Below are 12,900 nucleotides of genomic sequence, written 5' to 3'. Positions count from 1 at the left end.
GGTGCCTTCTCTAAACCAGCACCTACCTTTTCTTCATACCTCTTCACAAATTATTTAAGGAACATGAATCAGACTCCAAAACACACAACTTCGAAATTCACTCACTCTCTCTCTCTCAGTCCGGTCTGCTACAGTCTCACAGAAGGTTTCTTTGGAGACTCTTCAACTTTGCTGGTTGTAGATTCTCGTCCAAGGCTCTGTTGTATCCTGGGAACGAATTTGCCTGTAACCCAACGACAAACTCAGTAAAACTGAGTGGGGGCAAATAACGTTCTAAAGACAGTGTCTTCAGACACGCCTCAGAGCTTCTCCTCCAAAGTTACAGTGACCCCATTTTCTCCAACATTGACCACAACTGAGAAATTCGCCGATGGAGACGGACACCAAACAATTGATCATGAGTGGTTTATACAGATGGATCGGTCAATTAATTCATGAGACTCTAGTGTATGTATGGTGCAGCTTTGGATAAGGACACGGCTGTCATCTTTGTCAAAGGCTTGAATCGGATTCAGCTCAATTCAGTTGCCACTTTTGTTTGGACTGTTAGATTGACTCATGGCACTCAAATATCAAGAGCATACATCACACTGTAACATTCATACGAATGTTTCTTTAAATGCCACACCAAACACCCAAACTATAAGAAAGTTATTATACTGAGGTGGAAAAAGTAGCTTTATGGGTGGGTTGTTACTTGAAACACCGTTTCGGTACGATACCGTTTCGACATCATAAGTTTACACAGAAAATCTATGATATAGAAAAGATATGATATGGAAAGAGTTCTGACCCATCAAAACTCACCTATGAATATTGATAAATAATATCTTATTTGCTTTAGAATTATACAAGGAACGGACCGGACGATCGGACCGTAACCTAATAGACATTCCGGCTTTTAGTTAGGGACACGGCACGAACCAAAAACCAAGATCGAAGAAGAAGAAGAATAAGACTACTAGAGAAGTGAACCGAGAAAGTAGAGTTGGAGGACCCTCAGCTCTCTGGCCGTTCCTCTCTGGCCGTTCCTCTCTGGCGTCCAAATCCTGAATTCTGGAAATGTTGACTCCTCTTTGGAGAAACATCCAATTCTAACTGAAATTGCATGTAATTGTGACCTGTGGTTGGTTGTTTCCGGCAAAATACTCGCCGATGTTTCTTCAAACCATATGAGGTTAGGGAGAGTTTTTTTTCCTCCGTTGTTCTCTTGAAATTTAATTTTTATTTCATATTTATAGTTTCATGTTTCATTCTATATCAGGATTTCATAGATTATAGTGACTAAATTATTTCTCAAGGAACTCGCTACTTCTATCGCAACCATCTCGGTAAGCGGCAGTTTTTGCTTTGGTTTCTATCTTTCTCTTTCTACAGAAACACACGCTCTCTCTCTCTCTCTCACACACACACACACACACACACAACTCCATCTGACTTTATGTTTTAAGAGATTATAACAGATTTCGTTTGATTGACTAAAGAAATAAGCATTCAATCGCTGTTTTCATTTTCATTTTTGTGTAAGTTATTTCTTTTTTGGAGTTTGAGTATTCCTTTTTTTTTATTCTCTGGTTTATTAGATACTGTATAGGGTTTTGATTTTTGACAAATCAAAATAAAAAAATCATTACCTAATGTTGGTCCCAGCTATCTGGGATCTTGGGAGGAGTGGACTGGATACGAACGTAACCTTTGACTAATTTTATACAAAGTGGCTGCTGTACTACATGTTTTCATTTGATGGACTTCAATGTGTGTGCTCCATCTTTTACTTATTTTTCATCAACTTCAGTGTATATAATATTCTTGACATATTGATATTCTCTTGAATTATTGAAGTGGGCTTGCTGATTTTGGAACTTGTATAGTGGGGGATTGAGATTTTGGGGTGGTCCGGGTGGAGAAATTATCTTGTCATCAGATTTGCAGTCAGAAGAGGGCTCACCAAATAACCCAAGGAAAGAAAAACCCAGCACATCTACATGTTAATGAAGGAATTGATCTGACCGTAGGAGAAGATATTGACTATGTCTTTATTGTGGAAAGTTTGTAAATAAGTTGGTACTATCCATTGGATGAAGCTACATTTCACAGAGAAAGTAGAATCCAGGATGTGTCCATGTTAATGAACGAAATGACAGTGAAATAGGGAAGAAGATATTGACATGTTTTTATTGTGGAAGGATTGTAAAAGAAGGGGATCTCCATCAGATGGAGCAACAACTTGGAGGAAGAATAAGAATTTGATGCATGTAAAAAGGTGCCTTTAACAGAATGCTCAAGAAGTTTTTGAAAGAGAATCTTTATGGGTCTTCATTGGCACAATTTGAGGTTGGTCTGGTTGAAGATCTTTTTTTTTTTGATAAAAATGAATAGATTTTATTGACAAGAGATTAAAGCATTTAGAAGCTCCCCTTTGGGGGCACGACATGCAGCCACACCCTTGAGCCCAAAAACTGAAAATTGAACTAAAAATTAGGTATTACAACTCAGCCACAAATAGAAACTCCTAACATCCCCAGGTTGAAGATCTTACTCCAAGTCAAGCAAACATTGGCATTTAAACTAAAGGAGGTATCAGAGGCAAAGTTCCCATAGGTTCCTTTTTTTTTTTCTTATGGTTGTATTGCCTTTAATGCTGTTTATTTACAATTCATGGTATATACAAGAGCGAGCTGATGGAATTGCTATATATGGAGGAAGATGTAGGATTTGAAATTACAATGAACTTAGGACCCACATTTTGTATTATAATCATCATCAAGCAGAAGAGTTTTTTATATCAATTAAAAGGTATTGTGAGGAACTTTGCTACACTATCATGCCTGATGGTTGGATGGAGAAAAGTGTTGGTTTATTGTTGTAAAGGAATTAATTCTTTTGAATCTTGTGCCTCTTGTCTTGTTAAGACATTTTTTTATGTGAAAAGAAGATGGAAAAAACAGTCCAAACCACAACAAAAACACCGACCGAACTAAACACAAACCACATCACGAAAACACAAACTAGAACCTGAGCCACTAAAGGTCTGAGCTAGGATACCGCCCATGCCTGGGTGGTAACAAATGGCACTACACAAAAAGAGCACACCTTTAAACCAAAATATCACTTTCCCTGCCGCCACGACCTTTGCCTTAAGTGTTGCTTCCTCCTCAACTTCAAGGCTTCACTACAACATCATCATATAGATCCACCAGTTTTTTGCTTTTTGACAACTAGGAAGACAATCTAGACTATCAAAGGACCATTTCAAAACATCACACCTTGTGGACTCTAGCTTGTAACCAATCTCTCATGTTGTCTAAACCCCTTGGTAGAGTCACTCCATGAAACTTTCTCATATTCAATTGCAACTCCACTCGTTGATCAATGGGATCACGAGACTAGTCACCCATCCCAACTCCATCAAATACAGAAATCTAAGAATCTTGGGCTGCAGGAGAAGCAACCAGTCTCACTCAATCCGAGAAAACTGAACTCACAACTTGAGCATCGCAAGTACTTGGGCTTGGCTTTTGAACCTCACGGACATTACTTGTTGATTTATCCTTCTTTGGCTGACTCCCCTCAGCAAAATGAGAGAAGTTATCCTTAAGTCTCTCGAGTGAAAGCAACACATCCTTGAGGAAGGAATATTTACAACAAGAGAGTTTAAAACCCATTTGCTTAGGTGCTATTTTTGAGCGGTAGAGAAACTATAGAATATTAGATTCTTTTGTCGGGTATCACTTTTTCTTGGGGCTAAACTTAGCTTCAACCAGTGTTTTGAAAGTTTAAGGTGCAAAAAAGGTGTAGGGGCCAATTTGTGCCCGAGGCACAAGGCGCAAGGCGAGGCATGTACCACTTTTGTTGGGTACCACTTTTTCTTGGGGCTAAACCTAGCTTCAACTAGTGTTTTAAAAGTGCGAGGCGCAAAAAAGGTGTAGGGCCAATTTGTGCCCAAGGCACAAGGTGCAAGGCGAGGTGCGTAACTTTTTGAAGCAAGGCGCAAAAATACAAAAAAATGCTAAAACAACATAAAAAATGTCAAGAAATTCAAAAAAATGCCAAAAACTTCAAAAAAATGTCAAAAAATATTAAACATAATATTAATAAAAAATATAAACTTAAAATTTAAAATAAATGTTTTAAAAAACCTATTATTTAAAATTAAAATACATAAACATAACATGTAAAGCATATTCAAAGGAGAATTTAAAAATAAAACCAAACATATAAAACATTTTCAAGCATGTAAAGCCCATAATCTCTTTTTTTCCCTCAATTGCATTACTTCAAGTAGCTAATGTGATGTAAAACATATTACATTCTTGATTCTATGAGCCGCCTTTGTGCCACGCCCCTCAAGGCAAGCCCAAACAAGTCCATGTTGGGGTCTTAAATTCTTAATTCTCATATAAAAAAATAATGATTTTATAATTTTAGTTGCTTTCTAAGCAAGGTGCCAACTAGCTGGTTGGTAAGGTCTCCTGTTGGTTGTAGTGGAGACTTGGGATCAAATCCCATCTGCACCTGGGTTGGGGGATGGTCTACCCTGCGTTGTGTTAAAAAAGAATAAAAAAAATAATTGCTTTCTAAGAAGATATTTTATTAGGATGAATGAATGAACAATATTAACAAATAGGGGGTTCTCGGAGCTTCAGTGAGCAAGTGAAGCGAGTGAATTGGAGCGGAGTCCCTGACCTAGTTGCTAGGTTCAAAAAATGCAAAAAAGCGTCAAATTTTCAAAAGCCACAACCTGGGCTGAGGTGCAAGGTGCACCGGGTGTGCGCCTTTTGAAAGGGCTGCGCCTAGGACCTAGGCGAGGCACATACCCTAAAATGTGCCTCACCTGTGCGCCTAGGCACGCCTTTTAAATCATTGGCTTCAACCTCTCCCAAATCGATGAAAGGGGCACCAAATTATTGGTGTGGGCCATGGGCCCAATTAAAACACACTAGCTAGCAACGTTGCCCAAAATGTTGCTAAAATCCAAAACCAAGGATTAACCCTCATCTCGACCTGAAACCCCAAAACTTGGTCCTACCCTCATCTCAGGTTGGTTAGCGGGCTGTTCAAAAAATGAATTTGAATTTGATGAGGATGGAGGCGCAACAACAATCACCTACCTCGGTCATCGACACCGGTGACAAGGAAAAAGTGTCATCCATCGGTTTCAAGCAACTTGGGCAAATGCCTTAGTCCTGTCGAAGCTTAATCAAACTCCCCCTTGAGATTTCCCTTGCCAATAGTACCCCCACGACATCTTTTACATCGACGACAAACATGAACTCCGCACCAGGGTACTTGATGAATAAAAGTCTGATTCTTTGGTTGAGGGCTCTTAAAGTTTGAAGTATACAGATGTTATCTCTCCCTACTTCTCAGTTACAGTTCACCACTAACCCCTTCAGGGTTCCCCCACCATTGCCAGATGCTGCTGTGCAAAGAGAAAGGTTGCTGATAAAAGAGTTTGAACATCTAGGACTCATTGGCAACCATTCAGCCACCCCTTTCCACCACTACTCTCGCCTTGAACACAAAACCCCCCACATCTAAATCTACAAACTTGGGGAAGTCCTGTAATGATCTCCCCTGCGCCAGAAGATGCAAATGATCCAAAGTCTTCCACCGGATGTTGTCAAAGTCATCTTTGATGAAACCCCCTATTGCGTCCTCAATCTCTTTAAGAGTAACAAAACACCACACATTTATGGGTACACCAAAGACCTGAACCCACCACCTCCTTTACTTGTTCTTGGTCCTTGCCACACCTAACCTCGGATCCCATCTTTGTAGATTTAATCACTTCCCGTTAAAAATATGACAACCTTGTTTCAAGACTAAGAGGGCATCAAGCTTAGACAGAAGGATGAAGAGAAACCCGTTTCCCTTCAAGGCTTTGGTAACCGGTTTCTCAAGGCACCTCCATGCTAGCATCACCCATTTCTCAATCGCTGCTAGCTCTGGCTTCTCCCCTATGAAACATCCCGCCAAACATCTGTAAAGGAAACTTTCTCTCTCAAAAACACCCGATTCTGAAACTACCACTCTGATGCTTGCTCGAAACACTCGAACTTGAGCTTCACCAACTTTATGAACCCCCAAGTGCATCAATCAAACTTCAGGAACCCCCAAGAGACCAAAGTTATGAATGAAATAGGTCTAAAAATTGTTAAAACAGTTAAATTGGGGGTGGAAAAAGAAGGAAAAAATTGAATGAAGTGGAAAAACTAATTAATGATTTTGAAGGGGACAAAAAATTCAGTGCTAGAGAGGGGAGAAGAAAGGGAGGTCTTTAGGGAAAGGGGGCTTCGAGGTTTTTAAAGTTAGTGTCAATGAAGATCATTAGCTGGAATGTTAGGGGTCTAGGAAGTGCTACGAAAAGAAGAATGATCATGGAACTGTTGAAGAAAGAAAAGGCAAACATAATTATGATTCAAGAATCTAAGGTTCAGGAGGGCGATAGGAAGTGGATTAGGAGTTTTTGGGGAGAAAAAAGATGTCAGTGGAGCTTTGCACCAGCCTGGGGTGCATCAGGAAGAGCTGGTGGGAAGTTTTTTTTGTCTCAGTAAAGCTGAAAAGCAATTAGGATGGACTTGATTGGGTCCTTAACAATGTGTATGGACCAAATTCTTATAGAGAAGGGAATGTGATGTGGGAAGAATGGTGGCCCTTGGTGCTTAGGAGGTGACTTTAATGTGATCAGATTTGTGGGTGAATCAAGTGGAGGAAGATAGAGGGTCACTTCAAGTATGAGGGAATTTGACAATTTTATTGGGGCCTTTGAGTTAAGAGATATCCCACTAGGGCAGTCTTGTTTTACTTGGTACGATCTCCAGGCTAATCCTATTTGTTCCAGACTGGATAGATTTCTTTTGTCTCATGACTGTGAAGAACATTGGGTTGGTCTCAAGGGGAAGTCTCTACCCAGAATCACATCAGACCATTGGCCAATCTGTTTGTTTTAGAGGCCTAGGGGGGGTATTCCTTTTAGGTTTGAGAACATGTGGCTCACCCACTTGGACTTTAAGAAAAAGGTTAAGGAGTGGTGAGTTTCCCAAAGTCCAGAACCTATTTGGAAAGGACAAAAGTTTTTGAGGAAATTACAAAGAATGAAAGGGGAGATTAAAGAGTGGAGTTTGGGAGATTGAAAGAGTATAGGGTAGCTTGTTTGCTCAAGTTGAGGAGCTAGATAGGGAAGAAGTGCAAGGTGTTTTAGAAGGGTATGAAAGAGAAAGAAGATGGTCTCTAAAGAAGGAATTAGAGGATTTTTTGTTGAGAGAGGAGATCAGTTGGAAGCAAAAGTCAAGAGAGAAATGGATTAAGGAGGGTGGTGGCAACACAAAGTTTTTCCGTGCTTTAGCAAATGGTAGGAAAAGGAAGAGCTATATTTCCTCTTTAATAGTGGTAGGGGCTGAGATCACAAATCAAGAAGAATAGCCTTTGCAGATCATTTCAGATCATTTTTTGTAGGCCAGTTTCTAAGAGGTGGACTTTGGATGGATTGGATTGGGAGTGTTTGGATGAGAATCAAGTACAATCACTGGAAAGGAACTTTGAGGAAGTTGAAGTTAAAGAAGCCATATTCACTATGGGTAGATCTAAGGCTCCTGGGCTTGATGGTTTCACATTGGCTTTCTATCAAGATTGCTGGGAGATAATAAAATTTGATTTGATGAAAGTGTTTAGGGAGTTCCATAGGAGGGGAGCAATTAGCCCTGGGATGAATTCAACCTTCTTAGCTTTGATCCTAAAGAAGCAAGCTGCCACCCAACTAGGAGATTTTAAACCGATAAGCTTAGTGACTAGTATCTAAGGCTTAAAAAGGTTCTTTCTTCTATCATTTCCCATTAACAAGGAGCCTTTATCCAAGGTAGACAAATCATTGATCAAATTCTAGTTGCAAGTGAATGTGTTGAGGCTCAAAAAAGACTAAAGAGGAAGGGGGTAGTAATTAAATTGGATTTGGAGAAGGCCTATGATCTTGTTGACTGGGACTTCTTGATTGATATCATGAGAAGGTTTGGATTTGTGGATTTGTGGTGCAAGTGGATCAGAGGTTGCTTGCAAACAAGTCAATTTTCAGTCCTAGTGAATGGTACTGCAGTTTATTTGATTGAAGGGATCAAGGGATTGAGACAAGGAGATCCCCTCTCTCCCTTCCTCTTTACTTTGGTGGCTGAGGTTTTAAGTAGTTTAATCTCTAGGGCTAATTTGATGCTTTTGATTAAAGGTTGGACAATAGGGAGGAACAGAGTTTTGGTTTCACACTTGTAATTTGCAGATGATATTTTGGTTTTTTGTGATGGAGAGAGCCGTGATGGTGTAGAAAATCTAAAGGTAGTTGTGAGCCTTTTTTGAAAGGATTTCCAACTTGAAAATCAATTGGTCAAAGAGTCTAGTTGTTGGTATCAATTTGGAAGAGGATGCTTTGAGAGTTTTGGCTGATGTGTTGGGTTGTGAAACAGGGGAGTGGCCTTTGTGTTATTTGGGACTGCCCCTAGGTGGAAATCCTAGATCAGTTAGATCTTGGAATCTAGTAGTGGAAAGGTTTGGAAAAAAGGTTGGCAAGTTGGAAAAGGAATTATATTTCTTTGGGAGGGAGAATATCATTGATAAAATCCACTTTGGCTAATTTTCCAGTCTATTACATGTCGGTCTTTAGAATGCCACAAGTAGTGAGTAAAAGAATTGAGAAAATCTTGAGGGATTTCTTGTGGGAGCCTGGGGAGGGGAAAAAAGATCATTTGGTTAGGTGGGAAAAGGTGAGACAGTTGAAAGAGGAAGGGGGTTTAGAAATAGGAAATGTGAAGATGAAAAATGTGGCTTTGTTAAGTAAATGGCTTTGGAGGTTCCCTAAAGAAAATGAGAAAATATGGATTAAGTTATTTCAAGTATCTATGGGTCGTCAAGCAATGGCTGGGATGCGGGCTGCTTGCATAGAGCTACTTTGATTGCTCCTTGGAAGGCCATCCATGAAATACTTCATTTGTTTCTACCCCACATCAGGTATGATTGGTTTTGGGTCAGAAAATCAGATTTTGGGAGGACATTTGGATTGGGGATTCCCCCTTGTTCGAGGTGTTCCCTTCCCTTTTTGCTCTCTCCAGCTTCAAAGGAAAACCCATTAGTGAAATTATTATCTCTTCCTCCTCACTTTCAAATCGGAATTGGAATCTGGGTTTTGTTAGAAATTTGAGAGAATCTGAATTGTCTTGTGTCTCTGCTTTGGTTGATTTGCTGAACTCTATGGTCTTGGGGGATAGTGGTTCAGACTCTAGAGTTTGGGCACTCAATCAGTTAGGGTCTTTCTCTTGCAAATCCTTCTTTAACTCTCTAATTGATTTTGACTCCTCCCTTTCTTTCCCTGTCGAGGAGATTTGGACTCGCCCCATCCCTCCTTAAGTCAGTGCTTTCTGTTGGGAAGTGTTCCATGGTTCCATCAATACCTGTGATCTGCTTCAAAGAAAAAGACCAACTTGGTGCTTGTCCCCAAATTGGTGCTCTTTATGTAAGCTGCACGGTGAGACTGCTTTTCATCTTTTAATTTTCTGTCCTTTCGCTAACTTCATTTGGGAGTGGTTTTCCTCTTTGGTTGCAGCTTGACTCCTACCAATTTGGAATCCTTCTTAAGCTCTCATTTATTCAGGTGTTCTAAAAGGAGAGGCGGAATCATGGGAAGATGCACTAGGGAAGCAATCGTTTGGACAATTTGGGAAGAAAGTAATATGGGGATATTTGATGACAAAGAGAGGAGTAAAGAAAATGCGATTGAAGTGATAACTCTAAGGGTGGCACATTGGGTGAAAACACTAAAATTGTTTGCTGATTTTAAGATAGAAGACGTTTTCAGATCATGGGGAACAATTACAAACACTACATCTACAAAATCTATTGTAATTGAATCCTGGTCCCCTCCGGGACACCCGAGACAAGGCGTATAGCACAATTGAGGTTTGTTCAGTTTTCTATCATTGAATGCTCACAGCACCCTAGATGGAGAAAAGGTTGGGAATGGAGAAAAGGTTCGTGGAGGCAGGAAGATGGAGAAGAAATCTGAAGGTTGAAGCTAAGGTTCTCCTGTTTGAGGAAGAGAAAGGTAGAGGAAACCTGAGTCTGAAGATAAGGGAAGCAAGGAGGGCTATGGTTCTGTTGTATGGAACAAAAGTAGTGGAATGGTTGCAGAAGTTTGTGGAAGGGGCTAGTTTGAAAGGTAAGCAAAATAACAGTCAAGAGCTTGCAGTTGATGAAGGTAAGAAATATACTGTTGAGAGCAGAAAGAATGTGAAAGGGTGCTACATAGCTCTGGCTGTGTTCTTTGGTGGAGGAAAGAAACAGCTGGTTTGTTTCCCAGCAGGAAAACAAAACCAGGGGTGGAGGAATGTGAGTAAGGTGCTTCAGGAATTTTTGCTCCGTGGAGTAACAAGAACAAAGGAGAGTTCAGGAAAAGAAGATGGGGTGGTTGAGAGAGATACCTTAACTGGAAGCATGGAGCAGGGATCTGTAATCTTAGCAAAAGTCAATGGTCAATGCAGGGTTTTGGATTACTCGAAGAAGGAAGAGCGGGAGAACAAATTTATAGTAGAGGCAGGGACGAAGAATGTTGAATGGAGGAGAGTTGCAGATTATTTAATATTGAACCTGAAACTGAAGCATGAGTTTATTGTGACTCCTTTTGATAAATGTAAAGCTGTAGTTGATTTTGGGGAGAACAGAGTAGACCTCTCGGCTGTCAACTTCCGACTGATCTGGGGACTGTCACAGCATTCAAATGGAATCCCCTCTCTAATGCCAAGAACTTCTCGATTGAAGATGTGGTTCTGATAAGGATAATAGGGTTGCCGTTCCATCTGTGGAGGCAAGAAGTTGCAGAGGCCATTGCAGTGATGTGTGAAGGGAGATTGGGTGGTGCTTACTGGGGGGACCTCCACTCTGCGGCTATTCTTCTCAGTGGAGTGAGGCCTGAAGATATACCAAGAAAGGTGGAGATTAGAGTGGAGGGAGTTTTCGTGTCAGTCTGGTTGGCTTCCTCCATTGAAGCAAGCTTGTGGAAGGAAGCAAGAATGGAGGGAGGAGAACAGGTGGAGGAAGCAGCTGTATGTGGAGGAAGCGGATTGGAAGTCTCAAAAAAATCTGGGTCTTACACTAAAATGGGCCAACAGCTTCTGGGGAGTCATAAAAACAAGGGTTTTTTGGAAAGTCAGAGGCTTAAAACACAAGTAACCCCTCTGACATGCAGCAGGTCTTTTTCACAGGTGGTTGGGAACAATGGCACGAAAAGTTTTAAGGTTGGGGAGGGGAGTAAAGAAGAGGCAAGTTTTAAGAAGCCAGCTTTTGGGCTAACAAAGAAACTGGGTGAACTGGGGGTGGGTCGAAATGGTGGGCCTAATATTCAGGTGGGGTCGGACAAGAATGCTGAGCCTGTGGACCCTCTTATTTCTCTTGGGCCAAGGGAGAAACTTATTCAGTTGGGCCCAGTTTTGAGCCCATTTCTAAGAAGCCAAGGTCACATGATCACTTAAGTCCACACGTGACCACAGGGAGGTCACATGGTCACTTAAGTCCACACGTGACCACAGGGAGGTTATATGGTTACTTAAGTCCACATGTGACAGGGAGGTCACATGATCGCTTAATGCAGCACGTGAACAGTGGGAGGGAACCTCTGATAGACGATGTTAACCATCTATCATCTTCATCCTCGAGTTCTTCTGCTCGTTCTCGAAAGGGAGGGCAGAGTCAACACTCAAGCTGCTCCCTGCAGTGGATCCCAGCGAAGAACCTGAATCGGCTAACGCCTGAGAGGCGGAATCCAAGAAGCATCAAGCGGTCTGTGTTAGAAAGGCTAGAATCTGGTGTTTGGCCTGGAGAAGAAAGCAGTAGTGATGAGGACTTTGAGTCAGATGAAGCCTCGAGTCTAGGTAGTCTCGATCCGTGCACAAGACAAAGCATGATAGAAACAGGAAGCTTGAATATAGAGGTTCTGTTCTTAGAAGAAGAGGTGACTGTTGCAGACTATTCCAAGGAAGAGAAGTACAGGAGGCACTGCAAATGCTGGACAACTCTGTCTATCTCAAGCTGAGGAAGTCAACGTAACCTCTCAGGGCTCTCGGGATTTAAATGGAAAAACTCAACCCTCTCTATTGAACTTGGATAAGGATGAACCAGAAAGGGGAGTATTGGAGTCGGGTCTTCAAGGGAGTAGGTTAGATGTTGCTGTTAACTTTACCATGAACACTTTACAAAAGTTCCCTTGTAAGGAAATGACACCAGATTTGGTCGTCTTTGGCAAACAGTCCAGTCCTAGCTTCTCGAATGCTCTCCCTAACCAGTCAGGTATGATTGTCAGTTTATTTGTGGATACTAACCAGTGTGATATGCCTGAAACAAATGTACCAGCATCCCATCCAGAATGTACGACAAAAGTATGCTTAGAGGTGGAAGAAGGGAGAGTTGGGGAAGGCAATCTTGAAGAAAAGAGTAAAGAATTAGATGAAGCTTGGAGACTGATTTGGAGACTGATTTGCACAGAGTTTGAGTTACTTAACAAAATGAAGAATATATGGATGGGTTCAATGAAGTGGTCATGGGTAGGGGAAAGTGTAAAGAGACTGGGCCAAATGGGCCCTAACAACCTCTCTTGTAATATCTTTTATTTTATGTTGATGGGCCACACTTAATGGGCCTGTTATTTATTCTTGTTTATTTTTCTTTATGTAACTGCCAAGCTGGCCGCCCACTTAAGGGCATTCTTGTCATCATCAATTTTTAGATCTTAATAAAATAGGGTTAGGGGAGAAGGGAGGATCATTTGACTCCTTCCTCTCTTACCTCTTCTATTCGCCATCTTCTTCTCCTTTACAATTATTCAAATCTGTTTTATTCTGCTAATCACTAAGTTTAATCTTGATATTA

General features: G+C 41.0%; 1 protein-coding gene across 4 annotated transcripts in view; it reads left to right on the top strand.

Moving 5' to 3' along the window:
* Positions 1 to 913: 913 nt before the first annotated feature.
* Positions 914 to 12,900, top strand: part of LOC104609762 (mitochondrial inner membrane protein OXA1-like) — a 63,578-nt gene continuing 51,591 nt past the window's right edge. For 2 of the 4 annotated variants that reach the window (XM_010276144.3, XM_010276143.2), the window contains exons 1-2: positions 919 to 1,177; positions 1,265 to 1,331. The gene's annotated coding sequence lies outside the window, so the exon portion shown is untranslated. Of the gene's footprint in view, positions 1,178 to 1,264; positions 1,332 to 12,900 lie in introns of all 4 variants that reach the window. The other 2 variants (XM_010276142.2, XM_088894168.1) reach the window with 2 other exon arrangements.

This window comes from Nelumbo nucifera, chromosome 1 (assembly GCF_055504915.1).
Source record: "Nelumbo nucifera cultivar China Antique chromosome 1, China Antique-T2T, whole genome shotgun sequence".
In the NCBI taxonomy this organism is placed as follows: Eukaryota; Viridiplantae; Streptophyta; class Magnoliopsida; order Proteales; family Nelumbonaceae; genus Nelumbo; species Nelumbo nucifera.
Note: the sequence above shows the minus strand (reverse complement) of the source record. Positions and strands in the feature narration are given on the sequence as shown.